Source organism: Artemia franciscana, chromosome 14, assembly GCF_032884065.1.
Source record: "Artemia franciscana chromosome 14, ASM3288406v1, whole genome shotgun sequence".
NCBI lineage: Eukaryota > Metazoa > Arthropoda > Branchiopoda > Anostraca > Artemiidae > Artemia > Artemia franciscana.
In genome coordinates this window covers 6,835,557-6,856,400 of record NC_088876.1, presented here as the reverse complement: position 1 = coordinate 6,856,400, position 20,844 = coordinate 6,835,557, and the positions used below count along the sequence as shown (strand labels likewise).

The 20,844-nt window shown below is 33.4% G+C and overlaps 1 protein-coding gene and 1 long non-coding RNA gene across 3 annotated transcripts in view; one reads left to right on the top strand and one right to left on the bottom strand.

The window, feature by feature from the left end:
* The window catches only part of LOC136035247 (peroxisome biogenesis factor 2-like), a 140,630-nt gene that overhangs the window by 42,498 nt on the left and 77,288 nt on the right, over positions 1–20,844 (top strand). The gene's annotated exons all lie outside the window — the stretch shown is intronic.
* Positions 1–20,844, bottom strand: part of LOC136035249 (uncharacterized) — a 47,535-nt gene that overhangs the window by 15,389 nt on the left and 11,302 nt on the right. The window contains exon 2 of the long non-coding RNA XR_010619376.1: positions 2,298–2,494. This is a non-coding gene — a long non-coding RNA (uncharacterized LOC136035249). The remainder of the gene's footprint in view (positions 1–2,297; positions 2,495–20,844) is intronic.

The following is a 20,844-nucleotide window of genomic DNA, read 5'->3' as shown; positions in this document are numbered from 1 at the left end:
CCTTTGTATTTTTTGAATGGCTTGTTCTAGGTTTCAATATTTTTGGCAATTCGCAGGCGATGCATTTTTGTGTTAAGCCCCTGTTTGAAGGCCCTTAGTAAAAGTTTTTTTTTTTTACTGAATTTATGGCAAATATGTTATCTTTACCTATTATGTTTTCGATTTGCTTTAAGAAGGTTAACGCTTGGCCTCTTAGCCTTAAAAGTAGCATTCTCGCTGATGTTTTAATGTATGTTTTCATTAATTTTGTAAATTGTCCTAGTTGGATATTAAATATGTTAATGTAACTCTCAAGATCGAACTGGGGCAGGGATTTTGAGATTTCTATACTTGTGGCGATAAATTTTTGTGCTTGCAATCACTCTTTTTGTTGTTGCGACTTTTTAAAGTTTTTGCGCTTTTATGGGACCAGGGTTTGCGATTCTCTTATCTTATTTAAATAGTGGCTTTAGCCAATACTAAAATTTTTTACTGTTTTTTAAGGATACCTACTTATCTCTTACGTGAGATTTTCTAAGTGGATGTTTGTATTTCTAACTAGTCTAGCGCTTTTAAAATGATGCACTTTAATTTATTGAAAGCTGCATGTATCAAGCGTGCATATTTGCTATCTTTGATACGCATGTATCAAGCGTGCATTTGGATCTATCTTTGAATGAAACTGTTATTGGAAAAATTCAAACAGATTGGAGAAGTAAATTTGTTAATCCCCATGTAAAAAAGGCTCTATTGAAATATAATATAATGCTCTATCATAGTCATAGTCCAATAAAGACAGCATTGGCTGAACGTGTGATAAGAACTATTCAGCTTTTAGTCTGGTGATATTGTACATTGAAAAATACTGCTGCTTTTATTAAAGATTTAGACTAAAGTATAATGATTTAGAATCAATGCCCTCATCTCTCCCTGTCTAATCTTAGTCCTTTAGAAGTTCATCAAGGTGAAAATATACTTACCGTTTTGCTTAAGCAATATTCCAATGAAAGGCAATTAAAAAAGAAGAAATTCAATGTTGGCGATACAGTTGGAATCAATTGAATTATGACAACAAATTTCAAAAAGCTTAAAACATTGGAATGTATAAGATTGAAAAGATATTAAAGAGTTGAGCTCGCAAGGGTAAAAGACAGCTGCTTGTTTTCTGGCTTGGATACAACTTTGATTTTAATTGTTGGATTGCCACAGAGGACGTCACAATGCCTAATGATTTCTTTGTGACATTCATGTCCAATGTCTCTGACCCCCTCTATGATGCTTTGAATAAAACGCGATTTTTGCAAAAAACTCATCCCCACCATCAAAATCAATTGAAAGTATGAATTTCCTCTTGTTCATTATATTCTTAAAATACATATTAATATCCTGAGAAAATCAGTCGAATTATGACGACGAAGTTCAAAAAGTTTAAAACAATGGAATATATAAGATTGAAAAGATATTAAAGAGTTGAACTCGTAAGGGTAAAAGACAATTTACCCTTACGATTTTGATTCTCTGATTTTGATTCTTGGATTGTCGCAGAAGACGTCACAATGCCTAATGATTTCTTTATGACATTTATGTCCAATGTCTCTGACCCCCTCTATGATGATTTGAATAAAACGCGATTTTTCGCACGAAACTCTCCCCCATCATCAAATTCGATGGAAAGTATGAATTTCCTCTTGTTCATTATATTCTTAAAATACTTATTATTATCCTGAGAAAAGATCGTACGTATGACATAAAGGTTAGACCAAACGATTTGCCGGTGTGTGGTGAGGAAGAGGAATGGATAAAATAACTTAACTCTGATTGATATCTCTGTTTCCTCCTAAAATACAAAGAATTTGATAGAATGAATGATTTTTGCCGGCAATCAATAGAAAATCTCAGCTTGTTAGAATAATGCATTCCACTTTAACTATGCGATGGAACAGGGAAGGGTTTACATTAGCTCAAGTATCGAGAATAAAATGATTAAGCTTAACGATAATCTGATAGATGTTCTTGGCTTTAAACAGAATATAATCAATGGTAAAAGTAGTGGAACAATCAGTGGCATAGAACGTGTTATTTTTGCCGACTATCCACCCGGCCTCTCGTCAGACAAGTGTATATTTCTTTATGCATCATTTGTCGAGACATCAAGAGTCGGTAATACCAATATCCCCCTCCTGCATGTTCTCGAACGAAAGACCACTAACGAAAACATCATCACTACAACATCAAGCATCTTCTATACATTCCAGTAAACACTTCGTATTTGGAACTCTGTCAGTTAACAATAAGAAGTGAATTGGGCTATCTCTTACCATTAACAAAGGGTTCTGCTGTGATCACATGCCATTTTCGACCCATTCAGTGAGATGGCTAATAGAAAAAAATAGTTTTTTTCAGACGTTGATTCCTATGTTGCTACTCTTGGACCACGACAATTGGGTCATGGAATGAACTATGTTATTGTCAAGAAATCCAACAATGAAAAACCAAGTACTCCAGAAGGGTTGTCCTGTGAAAATTCAGTTCTAAACAATTTGTTTAGACAAATAAGTGTCTACATAAATAGAACATTGGTGAGCACTAGCAACAATGTATCAAACTATGCAATTTATATACAATTCATTTTGATGACTCTAAAGTCCTATAAGAAATGGAGGGGTTTAGCCATATATATATATATATATATATATATATATATATATATATATATATATATATATATATATATATATATATATATATATATATATATATATATATATATATATATATATATATATATATATATATATATATATATATATATATATATATATATATATATATATATTATATATATAACGGACACTGACAATGCCAGTATACTGAGAGAGGTTGGAACTAAAGATCTACACTTGGTTGGGAAAATAAATATAAGAAAACAACAGGTTTTGAGTTATGTTGCTTAGGCAATTGAAGAATTAAGGGCTGGTAGAAATAATATCAAACCACTCGTTCCGAATACAATAACTAATCAACGACATATTCCTGTTAGTTCATGGACCTACACCGTTTTGTTATTTATCAATGGTCAAATTCTTTCAAAACTCACTTTGACTTCTGTAAAAATTTTTAGTGGAATAGAATCATGGACAAATTCTCCATACAAATTTGAAATGTTTGGTCTTTCATCTCTTGCATGTAAAGTAAATTGAATTCCACTCTACAACTTATCCTCTGATAAATCCTACAGGATTCTATATGAATTGACAGTAAATTCCCTAGACCGAGATTCATAATTACTATTTGAAAATAGTATAACCGATGCAATGTTTGCAAAAACTTACTGAATCATTGTATTGGATTTGTTTGGTACTCAAGATATGAGTATTGTCCGACTCGGCACACTACTTTTACAGTGCACCTTTGCTTAGGTATTGATGGAGAGTATAGGATAATCTCGTTAAATAAATTTGAAACCTATTGGAAATTAACCCTGATGGTATTCAGATTTTATTGACCATATTAAACAGCTAACAATACAATTAATAGTAGTCAATCATTTGTAAAGAAAGTATATTGGCTGTGCGTATTTAAACAGTGGAAAATATTGAATTTTTTGGTCCTCTTGGCCTGCCGTATGCATTCTAAACGCCTCACATCACAAATTTTGATTAAAGTGGAAAACTTATTTTTCAAAATCTGATATGAGCACAAGATTTGTCAACGAGAATCTGTGGTTTTCCTGCACTATTATATTTTATTTTTCTATGTTATAGATACAGTTATAGTGAATATCTTAACTTTTATGTAGACTATCCTTGATTGAACGACTTTCTAGTTGAAAATACTCTTTCCTACCTGTATAAGATAAATTTCAGTGCCCTAAGAGTGAAATACTTCAAAAATGTTTGTGAATTTGTTTACTAATAAGCCTTTTTTGTACAAAACAGCTTTCATTCTTTAGATTTCTTCTTCTACGTGAATGCATACATCAGTAATGGTAAGTGGTGGTATATCGTCAGGTTTCCGCTTGTACTCATCTTGGAATGTAAAATTAGGGTAAAATTTTATAAAATATATTGTAACTTCATTTTTATTCTATCTCTATGTAAAGTCAATAATACTATTTTAATTCATATTATAAAATTCACGGGTTCTAATTTGCTTTTTGAGCAATGTCAAACATGACGTTCTCATATGAAAAATCACTTTTTGTAACAAAAATAAAAGTCAATAGGCTTATTATCAGAGTAGCCAGTATTTTCACAGAGATTTCGTAAAAGCCAGACTCTCTTATTATTCCAGCAGTTATAGCGTAGACAGGGCTCTTCCACCCGAAACAATCTAAAACCATGACGATACCAATCTCTTAAAAATAAACTGAAATTACGTTTTTTTTCAATCATAAAAGGGTGAGTACTTTCCCATTGATGAAATTTTTCATAGTGACAGTTAGAGCATAGGAAAGCTCTAGTGTAAGAATCACAAACGTCTTCAACAAAAGAATTACAGTCTTTAATTTGCGCTGCATATCATCTATGTAATTTATATGGATTGCATCATCTAAAATTTTCATCATAGTCATCTACAATAGTGCAGTTCTCACAGGATGATCAGCTGCCTAATGTATACAAACATAATGAACATATGTAAATAAGTTTTTCAGTGTTCACTGTCTCACTTCAAAAATGAAACTGACTTGAAATCCCTAAAATGAGTTTCTTCTAGGAGGAGGAGTAATCGAGTGATACCACGAAACTTATTTGACGTATTTTTTTGGCCATGTGAAATTTCTGTCATAAACGAATTTCTATGTAGTTTTCACAACCAAATCCACAACATCATTTTGTTTTTCAATTAGTATGTCAGTAAATTGAGTAAATGCATCTGGCTCACGACGTAAAAGTTTCATACAATAGTCAAAAGATGAGAAACCAGTTTTCATTGTTTCGTTAAGCATTCTTTGAGAGAGTATTTCTTCTGGAGATAACTCTTGAAATCATCATTTTTCCAAACATTTTTCCAAGGTCACTAGATTTTGTATGATTTTGTGTTTCTAAAATCCAGTCATTTTTAATCTTGACACTCTCACTACCAATTATAGACTAACAAAGAATGGATTGTAACAAAAATTTTTCCTGCCTTCTTATCGCTTGTAAAATATTTAACAACAAAAACATTTTCAAAATGTAAGTAACTAACTCTTTTTTTATATTGATCCAGATCATCATCTTCATATAGTACACTAATGCATTTAATCCGTCTTGTAATCTTACTATATGCATAACATTCTCTTTTGCGGCAAAACACAACCGTTCTTCCAAATTGGATTCGCACAATGGTATTACACATCTTGCAAACATATCGTCCCATTCTGGGATTAGCCGACAACCCTTTTTAATCTCTATTGCTACGTCAGGTAATCTAGGTTTCATTTTACCATTGCTAGGGTCTTCAATATCTAATAGAGTAAAAGCATCCATTGTTAAAGAATATGCCAAGAACAATATCCTTAATGTTGACACACTAAACTCTTTTTCAGTACAGAAACAAGTGAGTCATAATATCAAAGAAGTCACTCGTCATTGACCTTTAAAACCTGTTTTTGGTAGATTATAAAGGTCTCCCAGAACAAAACCAGTCAAGGGAGATTTTGTCATCTTCATGTTTGAATATTTTACCAAGATATGTTTTCTTACAACCAGGGCCTCCCCGTTGGACTAGCGGAACCTGAGCTCTAACAAGTCACGCAATATTACGTAAAAAACCCTTACATCTTGAGGAAATTAAAAAAAGTGCTGGGACCAGGATTGGAAGGGATAGTGCTCCGCTTGAGTAGATTGAGGTCTAACTGCTGATAAATGAGGTTCACTAATAAAATCTATCTAATAAATATTTATTCTTCGTTTGAAGTAATTAAACAAATTTGCAGGAATTCTAGTTTATTATGGATTATCTGGCCAAATTAATAGAGCAATGGTTCAAGGAAATTGTTTCATTGTTCAGATATTCTCAACATAGAAAAATTTTGATTACAATTATCTTACACAATCTGTTTCATCAGAGCAAATGTATACAAACTCATGGACTAAACTCTACGATTACATTGTGCACAAAGTTGTTCGTAGCTCAAAATTCCTCATAACTTTAAACTGAAAAATTTTATCCGGGCCAATCTAAATTTTGGCTTTGCGCTTACAATCAGGCTACGAGTATAGGAAAAGTAAGAGCCTGGCTACGAGTATAGGAAAAGTATAGGTATATTATAATCAACCTGAATCATTACACACCTGAACGACCTGACTTACAACGCTTAGTTAGTAATATGTTTGGTCGTGAAATAGCTATATATCCTCCAGAGGTGCCTCCAGAGGTACCTCCAGAGGCGCTCAGGGCGTCCAAGAAGAGTCTCCGGTCGTCTCTGAAACTTGCGGTTGTGAAGATGTCTTCACACTCAGGCTGTATTGAGGCGTGAAGGTGCCGCAGGTCGTTATTGTGGGTACGACGGAGTGTATTTTTGGGTCTTCCTCTGTGGCAGGTACCTTCGGGTAACCAGAAAAAAAGTAGACTTGGGAATTCTCGAATCGTCCATGCGCAGCACATGTCCGAGGTTGCTCTACCTGCGCCTTCGTATGGTCTCGATGAGGGACGGGTGACATGTGATGTTTCTAATGTGCTCGTTCCTTACCTTCTGGGTCCAATGGATGCCGAGAAGTCTACGTAAGCACATGTTTTAAAACGACTGAATTCTCCTCTCTTGTTCTTGGTTGAGATGCCATGTTTCAGATGTATAGATGAGTACGGGCAGGACGTTGCTGTTGAACAGGCGGAGCTTAAGCCGGAGAGAGAAATTACTTGATCTCCAAACTTTTTTGAGTCTGTTTAAGGTGCTGCTGGCCTGTCCAATTCGGGTGATGACTTCTTTGGCTCTGGATCCCGTGTTATCGATGGTGCTGTCAAGATATTTGAAATGGACCACTTGTTCCATGTCGTTATCACCATATTTGATGCTCAGTGAACCGCTAGTTGCCATGCCTTTGGTTTTATTGGCGTTGATATTGAGTCCAAAACCTTCTGCTTTTTATTGGATGTTCAAGAGCAGTGCTTGAAACCGTGATTTGCAGGTTTCGAGGATGGCAATATCGTCAGCAAAATCTAGGTCACTCAGCAGGCGATTATTTAGGCGTAGTCTTGTTGAGTCGACGCTCCTCAGCACGAAATCGATGACGATTGCGAACAGTAGCGGAGATAGCACGCACCCTTATTTCACCCCGGGGAGGATTGGAAATTTTCCTGAATTTCCTTCTGCTTTCTTCACACAACAGGATGTATCTTCATATATCGCCATGATGAGATTTACTATGATATCAGGGATACCATAGTGGCGAAGGAGCTTCCAGAGTGACTGGTGGTCTAATGAATAACGTGATGAATACATGAGTAGTGAATTAATTTTTATTAAAGATTTTCTAGTAGGAAATCAATATCCCGAAAATATGATTTTCCAAATAATTGAAAGAAGGAAAAAAAGTTAATAGAACCTGTAATATTAAAAGAAAAGGGGACAATTCAAAAAACAAATTACATAACTTTGCCTTATATCCCAGTGTTATCGCAGAAATTAAGCAGAGAATTAAATGAAACATAATATAAAAACAGCTTTTAAATCAGGACAAACTGTAAGCTCATGGCTAAATAATGGAAAAGATAGAGTTCCAAGAAATATGCAAAAGGGGGTTTACACAATTCCATGCTCTTGCGGTAATTTTATGTAGGTAGAACACAGCGTAATTTCAAAAATAGGCTACAGCAACACAACTTTGCCATAGATTGCTCGTTAAGACATAATAAAAAACCTGAAACATTTGAATCCGCTGTGGCGGAACACGTGTATATTTTTCCTCGTAACTTTCCGCTGTGGCGGAACACATGTATAGTTTTCCTCGTAACAATATTTTATTTAATCAGACAAAGATTGTTGATATGTCTGTAGGACTTTTATAAAGTTTCCAAGAAATTATAGATATAAAAAATATTATCTACGGGGGTATTAGTATTAATAGAGATGAAGGAGATTTTAAGATAAATTCAATTTATAATAGTTTAATTAAAGACCGGTTAAAAACTTCAACGAGTAGTGATTTACATAATTATCCTGAAACAAGTGAAAACCTCGCGAAAGAAAGTCAAAGTAAGATCAATAGCCGTGAAAAGTCAACGGACTGCAGCTAAACTAACAAATGAAAAAATCCATTCAATTTATAATTAATAACTTTATTCCATTAAACTGTAAGACTTCTTGAGGGGTGGTGGACCTTGGGTTTGGTGACCTTCTTTTGTTTTGTTAAAGTAAATATAATTTTCTCTTTTAATAGATTCCCATTTATACACCAATTGTTGCAGAGGAAAGAAACCCATGGTTTAATTATAAACATTTGCTTTGGTGTTTGTAATTTTGTTTCCGTTGATAAGGGCTCCTAGACGTGGGGCTGAAATATTCGGATTATTTTTATTTTTTTAGTTTAAGTATAGTTTTGACTTTATATTTTTTTTTTGTTCACTGCTTTGTCGAAATTAAAACCCGTTTTCTCTTTGCTTACTTTTTCATTGATCTAATAACTGATTTTGTTTCTATTCGTAAAAAAATGATTTCTATTGACATAAATATCATGAAATATTGACACGCACCAAGCTTTCCGAAAGCAAAGCTTTCGAGCTTTCCGGTTAACAGCTACATTTTAAAAGAATGAATGTGTACAGGCAACAGTAAATAATAACGATCAAACAGTTCGTGGTGTGCGAACTGTAGTAAGGAGTGACCCGGCTCAATAGTAACAAAAACTCTAAAAAACTGAATTTTGATACCAATATTTTTGATACCAACAAAATTTTGAGCAACATCAAAAGAATTACAGTTTAGTGCTGATTTTAAACATTTAGGTTTCATCAACTTTAGTCTTACCCATCAAAAGTTAAGAGCCTGTGAAAATTTGCCTTATTTCAGAAAATAGGGGGAAACACCCCATAAAAGTCATAAAGTCTTAAAAAAAATCACACCATCAGATTCAGCTTATCAGAGAACACTATTGTAGAAGTTTCAAGTTCCTATCTACAAATATGTGGAATTTTGTATTTTTTGTCAGAAGGCAGATCACGGATGTGTGTTTATTTGTTTGTTTGTTTTTTTTGTTGTTGTTTTTTCCAGGGGTAACCGTATTGAACCAGTGGTCCTAGAATGTTGTGATAGGGCTCATTCTAATGGAAATGAAAAGTTCTAGTGTCCTTTTAAAGTGACTAAAAAATTGGAGGGCACCTAGGCCCTCTCCAACGTTAAGTATTTTCCCAACGTCACCGGATCAAAATTCTGAGATACCCATTTTATTCAACATAGTCGAAAAACCTTATAACTATGTCTTTGGGTCATTCTTGGGTGATTCATGGGTCATTCTTAAGGAATTGGGACAAAATTTAAGCTTTAGTGTAAAGAGTGAGGTACCGACAAGGGGGTGAACTCGCTCATATACGAAATAAAAAAATAAGAATACAGAAGTTCGTTACATAAGCTAACTCGCAAGTTATGTATATCTTTTACTAATAAAAACGTTCGTGAAAAATTAAAGTTTTAGTTGCCTTTTTAAGTAATCAAAACATTGGAGGGCAACTAGGCCTCCTTCCCCGCTCCTTTTTTTCTCAAAATTATTTGGTCAAAACTATGAGAAAGCCATTTAGCCAAAAAAATAAATATACAAATTTCGTTTTAATTATTCATCTGCGGAGAGCAAAAATAAAAACACGCATTAATTCTAAAACGTTCATAAACTAAATTAAAAAAACAAGTTTTTTTTAACTGAAAGCAAGGAGCGACATTAAAACTTAAAACGAATAGAAATTACTTCGCATATGAAAGGGGCTGCTCCCTCTTCAACGCCCCGCTCTTTAGGCTAAAGTTTTTTACATTTTCAAAAAGTAGAGTTGAGAGAAAGAGTCAAACTTTAGCGTAAAGAGCGGGGTGCTGAAGAGGGAGCTGCCCCTTCAAACTGCTTGATATTCAGAATAATTTCTTTTCGCTTTAAGCTTAAGGCTGCTCCCTAGTTTTAGTTTTTGTTGGTTATATGAGAAATAAATAAACATAGCTAGAACTGTGCCCTTGATTATATAGCGGGCGTTTCGATCGAATATCAACAGTGTTTAATTTTATTCGGGTAGTTGGGTAGTTAAATTTTAAAGTTGATTTCGACTAAATCGGGAAGTATTTATATTTCTATCAGAAATACTGAGTCTATTGATTTGAAAAATCCAGTATTACTTAATTCCAAACCAAATACACAGAATTTATGTGGAATTTATAATTTGCTTCAAACGAAAAATAAATACTGATCAGCTCGAAGTTATTAGTAAACTTCATTTATTCTAGAAATTTCAAAAGTAAATATTTATCTGCTAAAATTTATTTGTAAACCTCATTTATTGTAGAAATTTCCATTAATTTCGCTAGATCATCAATAATAAGCTAGACTTCCAGCGAAATTTCGTATTTGGTTCAAACGAAAAATAAATATTTATCAGCTGAAAGTTATTGGCAAACCTCATTTATTCTAGGAATTTCCTAAGTAAATATTTATCTGCTAAAATTTATTTGTAAACCTCATTTATTGTAGAAATTTCCATTAATTTGGCTAGATCATCAATAATAAGCTAGACTTCCAGCGAAATTTCGTATTTGGTTCAAACGAAAAATAAATATTTATCAGCTGAAAGTTATTGGCAAATCTCATTTATTCTAGGAATTTCCTAAGTAAATATCTATCTGCTGAAAGTTGCCTGTTTAGGTGCAATTGTTCTAATACAGAAAAATCAAATGTCAAATATGAATATATGATATCACTATATTTGATATCAAAGAACAAATATCAAAATTCAAATATCAGCTGAAAGCGACTCGTCAAGCTATCACTTTTGACCTATCTTATAAAGTAAATCAATTTAAAAACACGGTATTCACAAAATTAGTTTTTCAAAGAAAAGCGAAGAGCTCAATGAAAACAAAAATGAGCAAAAATGAAGTCAAATAATCGTCCAAGCATAAAACTACTAAAATTCACCATCAAGGAATATATCTAATTCAAAACGAAAAATTAGAATAAATATCAAAGTAAAACTCAAAACAGCAATTAATTTGAGTAGGGTTGACAACTCCCATGTCTTCTCAAGACCAGAACATAAAATGCACTTTACAGAAAAAAAACAAATAAATATGGATTGGCAGTTTAATAGACAAATAGTAACATTTATTCTTTAGAGTCTTAATATTTTTTTATTTATTAAAGGTGAAAAGTGAAAACATTTAAAATCTATTTTGTTTGTTTTCAGTAAAGTGCAAATTACGTTCTGGTCTAGAGAAGGCATGGGGGTTGTCAGTCCTACTCGTGTCAATTTGTGCTTGTTTTGAGTTGGATTTGGCTGTGTATTGTAATTTTCGTTAGGGATATTATTTATTTATTGATGAAGATTTGTGGTATATTCACTCTTGAAAGATTACATTACTTTATTTCTGCTCGCTTTAGGTTCATTTGAGCTCTTCATTTTTCTTTAAAAATAAATTTTGTACTAACTTTTCTGTGCTTGAAATTTAACTCTTATCTTTTTCTAAAAGCTTATTTTGTGGAAAAGGTTTTTGAAATTAGTTTTTGTTCGTTTTTTTTAGATATTCTGTTTCGAGGAAAACAATTTTTTTTATTTTTTTCGGTTCTCGAACATTTCATAGTAACAAATCTGGTAAGTAATTTGGTATAGTAACCGAAACTTTACAAAACGATATTTAGATACCGATAGATACATCAAAAGAATTGGCTTATTATTTTAATTTTCAATGTGAAAGACTCGAAAGTCTAGTATTACTTATCAAAAGCTCCTAGGCTCAGAAAAAGGAATAAAAGAACCCCATAAAATCAAGAAATCTTCATGAAAGTCACACCATTCGATTCAATGTATTAGAAAACCCTACTGTAGAAGTTTCAAGCTCTTATACACAAAATTGTAAAATTTCCAATTTTTTACTAGAAGAAAAATGACGGATTTGTGTTCATTTATCTGTTGTTTTCTTCATACCATAAGCGATTGTATTGACCTAATAGTCCTAGAAAATCGGGAGAAGATGCATTCAAACTTAAATTACAATTTCCAGGGCCCTTTTTAAATGACCGAAAGGTTGGAGAGTAAAAAGTCCCTCTCCCTCGCCTCCTTTTTCTCTAAATTTGTTTGATTAAAATTTTGTGATAACAATTTTATTCAACATAGTTGAAAGATCCGTTAGCTACACCCTTGGGGGTAACATGACCCCCCCCCCACAGTCCGTGTCGAAAGGCTGTTAAGCTTTGAAATTTTACCATTGTTTGCATATAGTATTTGTTATCATAAGGTATAATAACTTTTTCAAGGGGAAAGGGGGGGGGGGTGTTTTGGACTTCAAGTGCGTTTCCATGGGAAAAAAAATCTCTGTGGTTGAACTTCCCAGGGAAATCTTACAGTGAGAAGGTTTGACCGAGTTCTTACGGCCTCAGAAGCAAAAGTTAGAATTATTCCTTAATAGAAACGTACAAAGTGAGGAATAATGAGGAGGGAATAAGAATGATGGTTTTGGTTAGAAACTGGCCTTTGAAAAGTAAGCCAGAACGGACGTAGCTTTTTCGGTTGCAAAGAAAACGGCACCAGTTTGAGCTTGAAAAATTTTCTAGTTCTCGGTACTGATTTACAAAAATAGTGCAGAATCTCATCATGATCAAACAGTTCGTGGTAATGAACAATAGTAACCGAAACGCTAAAAAAAGGAATTTTGATACCAATAGTTACATCAAAAGAGTTGCATATCAATGCTGATTTTAAATATATAAGTTTCATTAAGTTTAGTCTTACCCATCAAAAGTTACGAGCCTGAGAAAATTTGCCTTATTTTAGAAAATAGGGGGAAACGTACCCTAAAAGTAATACAATCTTAACGAAAATGACACCATCAGATTCAGCGTATCAGAGAACCCTCTGATACAAGTTTCAAGCTCCAATCTACAAAAATGTGGAATTTCACTTTTTTGCCAGACGACAGATCACGGCTGCGTGTTTATTAGGTTTTTAGGTTTTGTTTTTTTCCCCGAGGGGTGATCGTATCGACTCAGTGGTCCTAGAATGTTGCGAGAGGGCTCATTCTAACGGAAATGAAAATTTCTAGTGCTATTTTTAAGTGACCGAAAAATTAGAGGGCACCTAGGCCGCCTCCCACGCTCATTTTTTCCCCAAAGTCACAAGATCAAAATTATGAGATATTCCCCCACAGTCCCCGTGGGAGGGACTGCAAGTTACAAACTTACACCGTTGTTAACATATACTAATGACTAATGGAAAGCGTACAGACGTTTTCAGGAGATTTTTTTGGCTTGGTGGGGGAGAAGTTGACGGGGGGGGGGGGTTACGCAGGAGGGTCTTTACATGGAGGAATTTGTCATGGGGGAAGAGAATTTCAATGAAAGGGGTGCAGGACTTTCTAACATTATTTAAAAAACAATGAAAAAATAAATATGAAAAGTTTTTTCAACTGAAAGTAAGGAGCAGCATTAAAACTTAAAACGAACAGGAATTATTACGCATATGAGGGATTCACCTCCTCGTAATACCTTGCTCTTTACGCTAAAGTATTTCTAGTAATTTCAACTATTTATTCTACGGCCTTTGTGATTCAGGGGTCATTCTTAAGGAATTGGGACAAAATTCAAGTTTTAGTGTAAAGAGCAAGGTACTCACGAGAGGGTGAACCCCCCTCATATACCTAATAAAAATATACGAATATAGAAGTTTGTTGCGTAAGTTAATTCGTATTTTACGTATATTTTTTACTAATGAAAACGTTCGTAAAAAATGAAAAGTTCTAGTTGCCTTTTAAGTAACCATAAAATCGGAGGGCTACTAGGCCTCCTCCACGCTCCTTTTTTCTCAAAATCTTCCGATTATAACTATGAGAAAGCCATTTAGCCAAAAAAGGAATAAATAATATGCAAATTTCGTTTTAATAATTTATGTGCGGAGAGCCAAAATAAAAAAATGCATTAATTCAAAAACGTCCAGAAACTAAATAAAAAAAACAAGTTTTTTTAACTGAAAGTAAAGAGCGACATTAAAACTTAAAATGAACCGAAATTACTCCGTATATGAAAAGGGCTTTTCCTCCTCAACGCCCCGCTCTTTACGCTAAAGTTTTTTACTGTTTTAAAAAGTAGAGTTAAGAGAAAGAGTCAAACTTTAGCGTAAAGAGCAGGGCGTTGAGGAGGAAAAGCCCCTTTCATATACGGAGTAATTTCTGTTCGTTTTAAGTTTTAATGTCGCTCCTTACTTTCAGTTAAAAAAACTTGTTTGTTTTATTTAATTTATTTTATTTTATCATAAAAAAAGAACTACTCAATATTTTTCCTCTCTTAAGTAGGAAAATCGAAAGATCTGAATTATGAGAATGATTGTCAAATATTTAATCATGAAAGAACTTCATAATTTAATAATGAAGGAATTATAAATTTTATTGAAATTTTGTAATGAGATAAATATTTAGGAATAAAAAAATTTAATAATGAAAAGACCGAACAATAATACTCAAATAACTAAATAATAAGTTGAGATGAATTATGCAACTATTTATGACTTGCAGCTGACTAATAATATCCATGATTTTTAATTTAGAAAATCAAACAGTTCGTGATAACGAACTGTAGTAAGAAGCAATCCGGCTCAATAGTAACCAAAACTCTATAAAATTGAATTTTGATATCAATAGCTACATCAAAAAAATTGCATTTTAATGCTGATTTTAAATATATAAGTTTCATCAAGTTTAGTCTTAGCCATCAAAAGTTACGAGCCTGAGAAAATTTGCCTTATTTAGGAAAATAGGGGGAAACACCCCCTAAAAGTCGTAGGAACCCTACTGTGGAAGTTTCAAGCTCCTATATACAAAAATGTGGAATTTTGCATTTTTTGCCAGAAGACAAATCACGGGTGCGTGTTTATTTGTTTGTTTTTTTTGTTTTTTTTTTTTTTTCCCAGGGGTCATCGTATCGACCAAGTGATCCTAGAATGTCGTAAGAGGGCTAACTTTAACGGAAATGAAAAGTTCTACTGCCCTTTTTAAGTGACCAAAAAAATTGGAGGGCATCTAGGCCCCCTCCCACGCTCATTTTTTCCCAAAGTCAACGGATCAGAATTTTGAGATAGCCATTTTGTTTAGCATAGTCGAAAATCATAATAACTATGTTTTTGGGGATGAACTACTCCCCCACAGTCCCTGGGGGAGGGGTTGCAAGTTACAAACTTCTACCAGTGTTTACATATAATAGTGGCTCCTTACTTTCAGTTAAAAAAACTTGTTTGTTTTATTTAATTTATTTTATTTTATCATAAAAAAAGAACTACTCAATATTTTTCCTCTCTTAAGTAGGAAAATCGAAAGATCTGAATTATGAGAATGATTGTCAAATATTTAATCATGAAAGAACTTCATAATTTAATAATGAAGGAATTATAAATTTTATTGAAATTTTGTAATGAGATAAATATTTAGGAATAAAAAAATTTAATAATGAAAAGACCGAACAATAATACTCAAATAACTAAATAATAAGTTGAGATGAATTATGCAACTATTTATGACTTGCAGCTGACTAATAATATCCATGATTTTTAATTTAGAAAATCAAACAGTTCGTGATAACGAACTGTAGTAAGAAGCAATCCGGCTCAATAGTAACCAAAACTCTATAAAATTGAATTTTGATATCAATAGCTACATCAAAAAAATTGCATTTTAATGCTGATTTTAAATATATAAGTTTCATCAAGTTTAGTCTTAGCCATCAAAAGTTACGAGCCTGAGAAAATTTGCCTTATTTAGGAAAATAGGGGGAAACACCCCCTAAAAGTCGTAGGAACCCTACTGTGGAAGTTTCAAGCTCCTATATACAAAAATGTGGAATTTTGCATTTTTTGCCAGAAGACAAATCACGGGTGCGTGTTTATTTGTTTGTTTTTTTTGTTTTTTTTTTTTTTTTCCCAGGGGTCATCGTATCGACCAAGTGATCCTAGAATGTCGTAAGAGGGCTAACTTTAACGGAAATGAAAAGTTCTACTGCCCTTTTTAAGTGACCAAAAAAATTGGAGGGCATCTAGGCCCCCTCCCACGCTCATTTTTTCCCAAAGTCAACGGATCAGAATTTTGAGATAGCCATTTTGTTTAGCATAGTCGAAAATCATAATAACTATGTTTTTGGGGATGAACTACTCCCCCACAGTCCCTGGGGGAGGGGTTGCAAGTTACAAACTTCTACCAGTGTTTACATATAATAGTGGCTATTGGGAAGTGTACAGACGTTTTCAGGGGGATTTTTTTGGTTTTGGGGGTAGGGTTGAGGGAGGGGGCTATGTGGGAGGATCTAACCTTGGAGAAATATGCCATGGGGGGATAAAATTCAATGAAAAGGGCGCAGGACGAATCTGGTCACGTTAGAAAAAAACGTCAAATTAAGAGCTTAATATACAATGCTGGGTGTTCGGAGCCTCTCTATTATGGAGTATAATTTGAAAATAACACAACTATACGAGCGATAAAACATATATACCACAAGCATAACTCAACTAACGAAAGAACTGCTAAGAGATAACACAACTATAAAGCGAAAACAGGTGAAAACTAACGGGAAAATAAACGAACTAAGAGGTGGAAGGGACCCAGAGAAAAAATATAATCCTTTTTCAATTTTGAGCCTAACTTCCGCAAAGGAGTAATAATGTCAGAAGCCCCGAAATACCGAATTATTTTCTTTTCAAACAGTTCGTGGTAAGGAACTGTAGTAAGGGGCGACCCGGCTCAATAGTAAACGAAACTCTAAAAAACGGAATTTTGATGCTAAAAGATACATCAACAGAATCGAATTTTTACACTGATTCTAAATATATAAGTTTCAATTAATTTAGTCTTTGTCATCAAAAGTTACGAGCCTGAGAAAATTTGCCCTATTTTGGAAAAAAGGGGGAAACATCCCCTAAAAGTCATAGAATCTTAACGAAAATAACACTATCGCATTCGGTATATCAGAGAACTCTATAGCAAAAATTTCAAGCTCCTATCTAAAAAAATGTGGAATTTTGTAATTTTTGCCAGAAGACAAATCACGGGTGTGTGTTTATTTGTTTGTTTGTTGTTTTTTTTTGTTTTTCTTCCCAGGGGTCATCTTATCGACCAAGTGGTCCTAGAATGTCACGAGAGGGCTCATTCTAACGGAAATGAAAAATTCTAGTGCCCTTTTTAAGTGACCAAAAAAATTGGAGGGCAAATAGGCCCCTCCCATGCTCATTTTTTCCAAAAGTCAACGGATTAAAATTTTAAGATAGCCATTTTGTTCAGCATAGTCGAAAACCATAATAACTATGTCTTTGGGAATGACTTACTCCCCCACAATCCCTGAGAGAGGGGCTGCAAGTTACAAACTTTGACCAGTGTTTACATATAGTAATGGTTATTGGGAAGTGTACAGACGTTTTCATGGGGATTTTTTGGTTTGGGGGGTGGGGTTGATGGGAGAGGGCTTTGTGGGAGGATCTTTCCTTTGAGGAATATGTCATGGGGGAAGAAAAATTCAATGAAAAGGGCGCAGGATTTTCTAGCATTACTATAAAAAAAAAACAATGAAAAAATAAACATGAAAACGTTTTTTCTAATGAAAGTAAGGAATAGCATTGAAATTTAAAACGAGATTATTACGCATATGAGGGGTTCTAAAAATACTTTAGCATAAAGAGCGAGGTATTTAGGAGGAGATAAATACCTCGCTCTGTATGCTAAAATATTTTTAGTGATTTCAACTATTTATTCTATGGCCTTTCTGATTCAGGGGTCATTCTTAAAGAATTGGGACAAAACTTACGATTTAGTGTAAAGAGCGAGGTATTAACGAGGGTACAAACCCCCTCGTACACATAATAAAAATATAAGAATATAAAAGTTTGTTACGTAAGTTAATTCTTAAGTTACGTATATTTTTTACTAATAAAAACGTTCGTTGAATATTAAAAGTTCTAGTAGCCTTTTTAAGTAACCGAAAAATTGGAGGGCAGCTAGGCCTCCTTCCCCACCCCTTATTTCTCAAAATCGTCTGATCAAAACTAAGAGAAAGCCATTTAGCCAAAAAAAAATTAATATACTAATTTCATTTCAATAATTTATGTGCGGAGAGCCAAAATCAAACATGCATTAATTCAAAAACGTTCAGAAATTAAATAAAAAAAACTAGTTTTTTTAACTGAAAGTAAGGAGCGACATTAAAACTTAAAACGAACAGAAATTACTCCGTATATGAAATAGGTTGTCCCCTCCGCAGTCCCACGCTCTTTACGCTAAAGTTTTTAATTGTTTTAAAAAGTAGAATTGTGGCAAAGAGTCAAACTTTAGTGTAAAGAGCGTGGGACTGCGGAGGGGACAACCCATTTCATATACGGAGTAATTTCTGTTCGTTTTAAGTTTTAATGTCGCTCCTTACTTTCAGTTAAAAAAACTAGTTTTTTTTATTTAATCTCATACAAAGGGCTTTTTTTCTATCGCTATCATTTGACCACTAAGCTACCAAAATCAACCCCCGGAAAAAGCTACGTGTATTTTAGGATTTAGTCATTTAAAGTCTACGGCGGTATCTTTTGGCCTAACGAATGCATCCTGCTCTTTGGGGCTGCTAGTTTTTTAGGCCGCTAGTTTTTTAGACTTCTTCAGACTGAATGTAAATAGTCATAACCTTGAATGTAGCTTTTGACTTGACTTTGACTTAAGTCCCGTCCGGCCTTTGTGGTTGTATTGGGGCTTCTTCTCTTCTTAACAAATGATGGAGCTTTTTAATTAAAATTTCCAGAAAATTCACTGCTGCATCATTTTGTTTAGAAGGTTTTTAGAATGAAACCACTACACCAAATCAGTAATTTTCACTCCAATTTTGGATCTGATTTTTAGAATTTATAGACACACTAAACTTAATTTTTAAGAAATTTTCCTTTTATCATATTTACGGTTTTACTGACGATTAAAGGAAAAATCAATGTCAAATCTCGGATGCTGCACCAAAAATGCAACATTGAACGTTTTGTCGTCATTATTTTTGGTAAAACCATGCACGTGACATTACTGTACCTTGAAAGATAAGTACTAAATGCTTGAAATATGTCTATTATATATAAAAAAATCATTATCTTGCATACAATGTATTGAAATGTATATTCTCTAAGACATTGTTGACATCCATTTATATTGGGTCAATTTTGTGTTTTCAGATTTTAGATTTTAGATTTTTTTTCTTTTTAGATTTCGGGAAATATCACACCCCTTGATAGTTTTGGCTAGTTTTTAGCCGATTAGCTGATTAGCCAAATAGCTAGTTTTAGAGCAATAATTATAGTAAATTTGAATTTGAATTTTGCTCTATTCTTCTGCAAGAAAAGACTTTATTTTTCAATCAATGCTAATTACACTTTATTAAGTTTACCAGACACCCAGGCAATAACAAATAATGCAGAACATCTGATGTACCTTTGTATTGTAGGGACAATATGAATTACTAGCTCATAAAATAAGTCATCACAAGAGTTCCAACCTAAATGCTATTCTGAAAATTTTGCTTAAGAAAATACCGCATTTTAAAATTCTCCTGTTGAAATAAAAATCATTTGTAGACAATACTTTGAAATATGAACTATTCTAATAGACTTGTTCGGATGTTTACCGTCAACAAGCCTGGCAGGACTAGTAATCTCCAGTCCTCTATTCCCAAATTGCTTTAACGTCTCGTGCCCATTTTCTTCTTTAAAGATTTTAATTCTAGTTCTTTCCTGGATTGAGTACATATTTTACTAAGCAAACAAATTTCAGATGAACATAGGTTCTTGGTCCAAATAGCCAATACCTTAGGGTGGGGGAAGAGATGGAATAAAAATTTCAGAGGGATGTATAAGATAATTTTCAATCCCAAACGTCCATATGCAATTTTCTGTACATCTCAATAGAATTATTTGCAGGGTCTTTAGATGGTTTGAGTGAAGGGTGATGGTGTAAAATACACTTTCCAATAACTATTTTAATAGTGACTTTAAAGTCAATATTTTCATATATTTGCAATTTTTCAATGTCTTATTAGCCTTGATGGGGTCATAAGAGGGGAATCACTTCTATTCCCCTGTGGTTGCATAGGTTAAAAAGGAATCAAACTCTCATACAGCTATGAACGTTCACATTTACTTTTTATTTTGTAGGGTTTGTTTGCTCATGTATATTGTTTAGTTTGTTTTTAGAAGTGCCCATAATTATGTTACATCTCTGTTAGTTTTGGACATAAATTCCTTATCTTCAAATTCCTTATCTTTTCCTTATCGAGTTTCTTATCTTTCTTTTAGTATAGAAAGCGACAGCTTTCACTGAAATAGATTAATGACTTTTACATCTGAAACATGGAAGGGAAACATTTTGTTGTACTATTTGCTGTTTTTGCATGTGTCTTAGCACATGTAGCAGAATTAAGAAGTGCTGCTCGCATTGAGAAGGAGGTAAATAAGGATTATTCTACTTTTTGTAAACCTGATATTAATTTAGCAACGATTTGTAAATAAAATTAGGGCATCATAAGTAAAAAAGCATTTTATAGCAAAATTATAACTTTACTAATGTAATCTACAATTCCTTTTATAATGTTTGTAATCTATATTAATTTTTTCAATTCCTTTTGTCATTCATGTTACATTTGAACACTCTACCAGGAGAACTTTCTTTTAGTATTTAACACTTAGTTATGTCTATTCTAGATTAAAATTTTG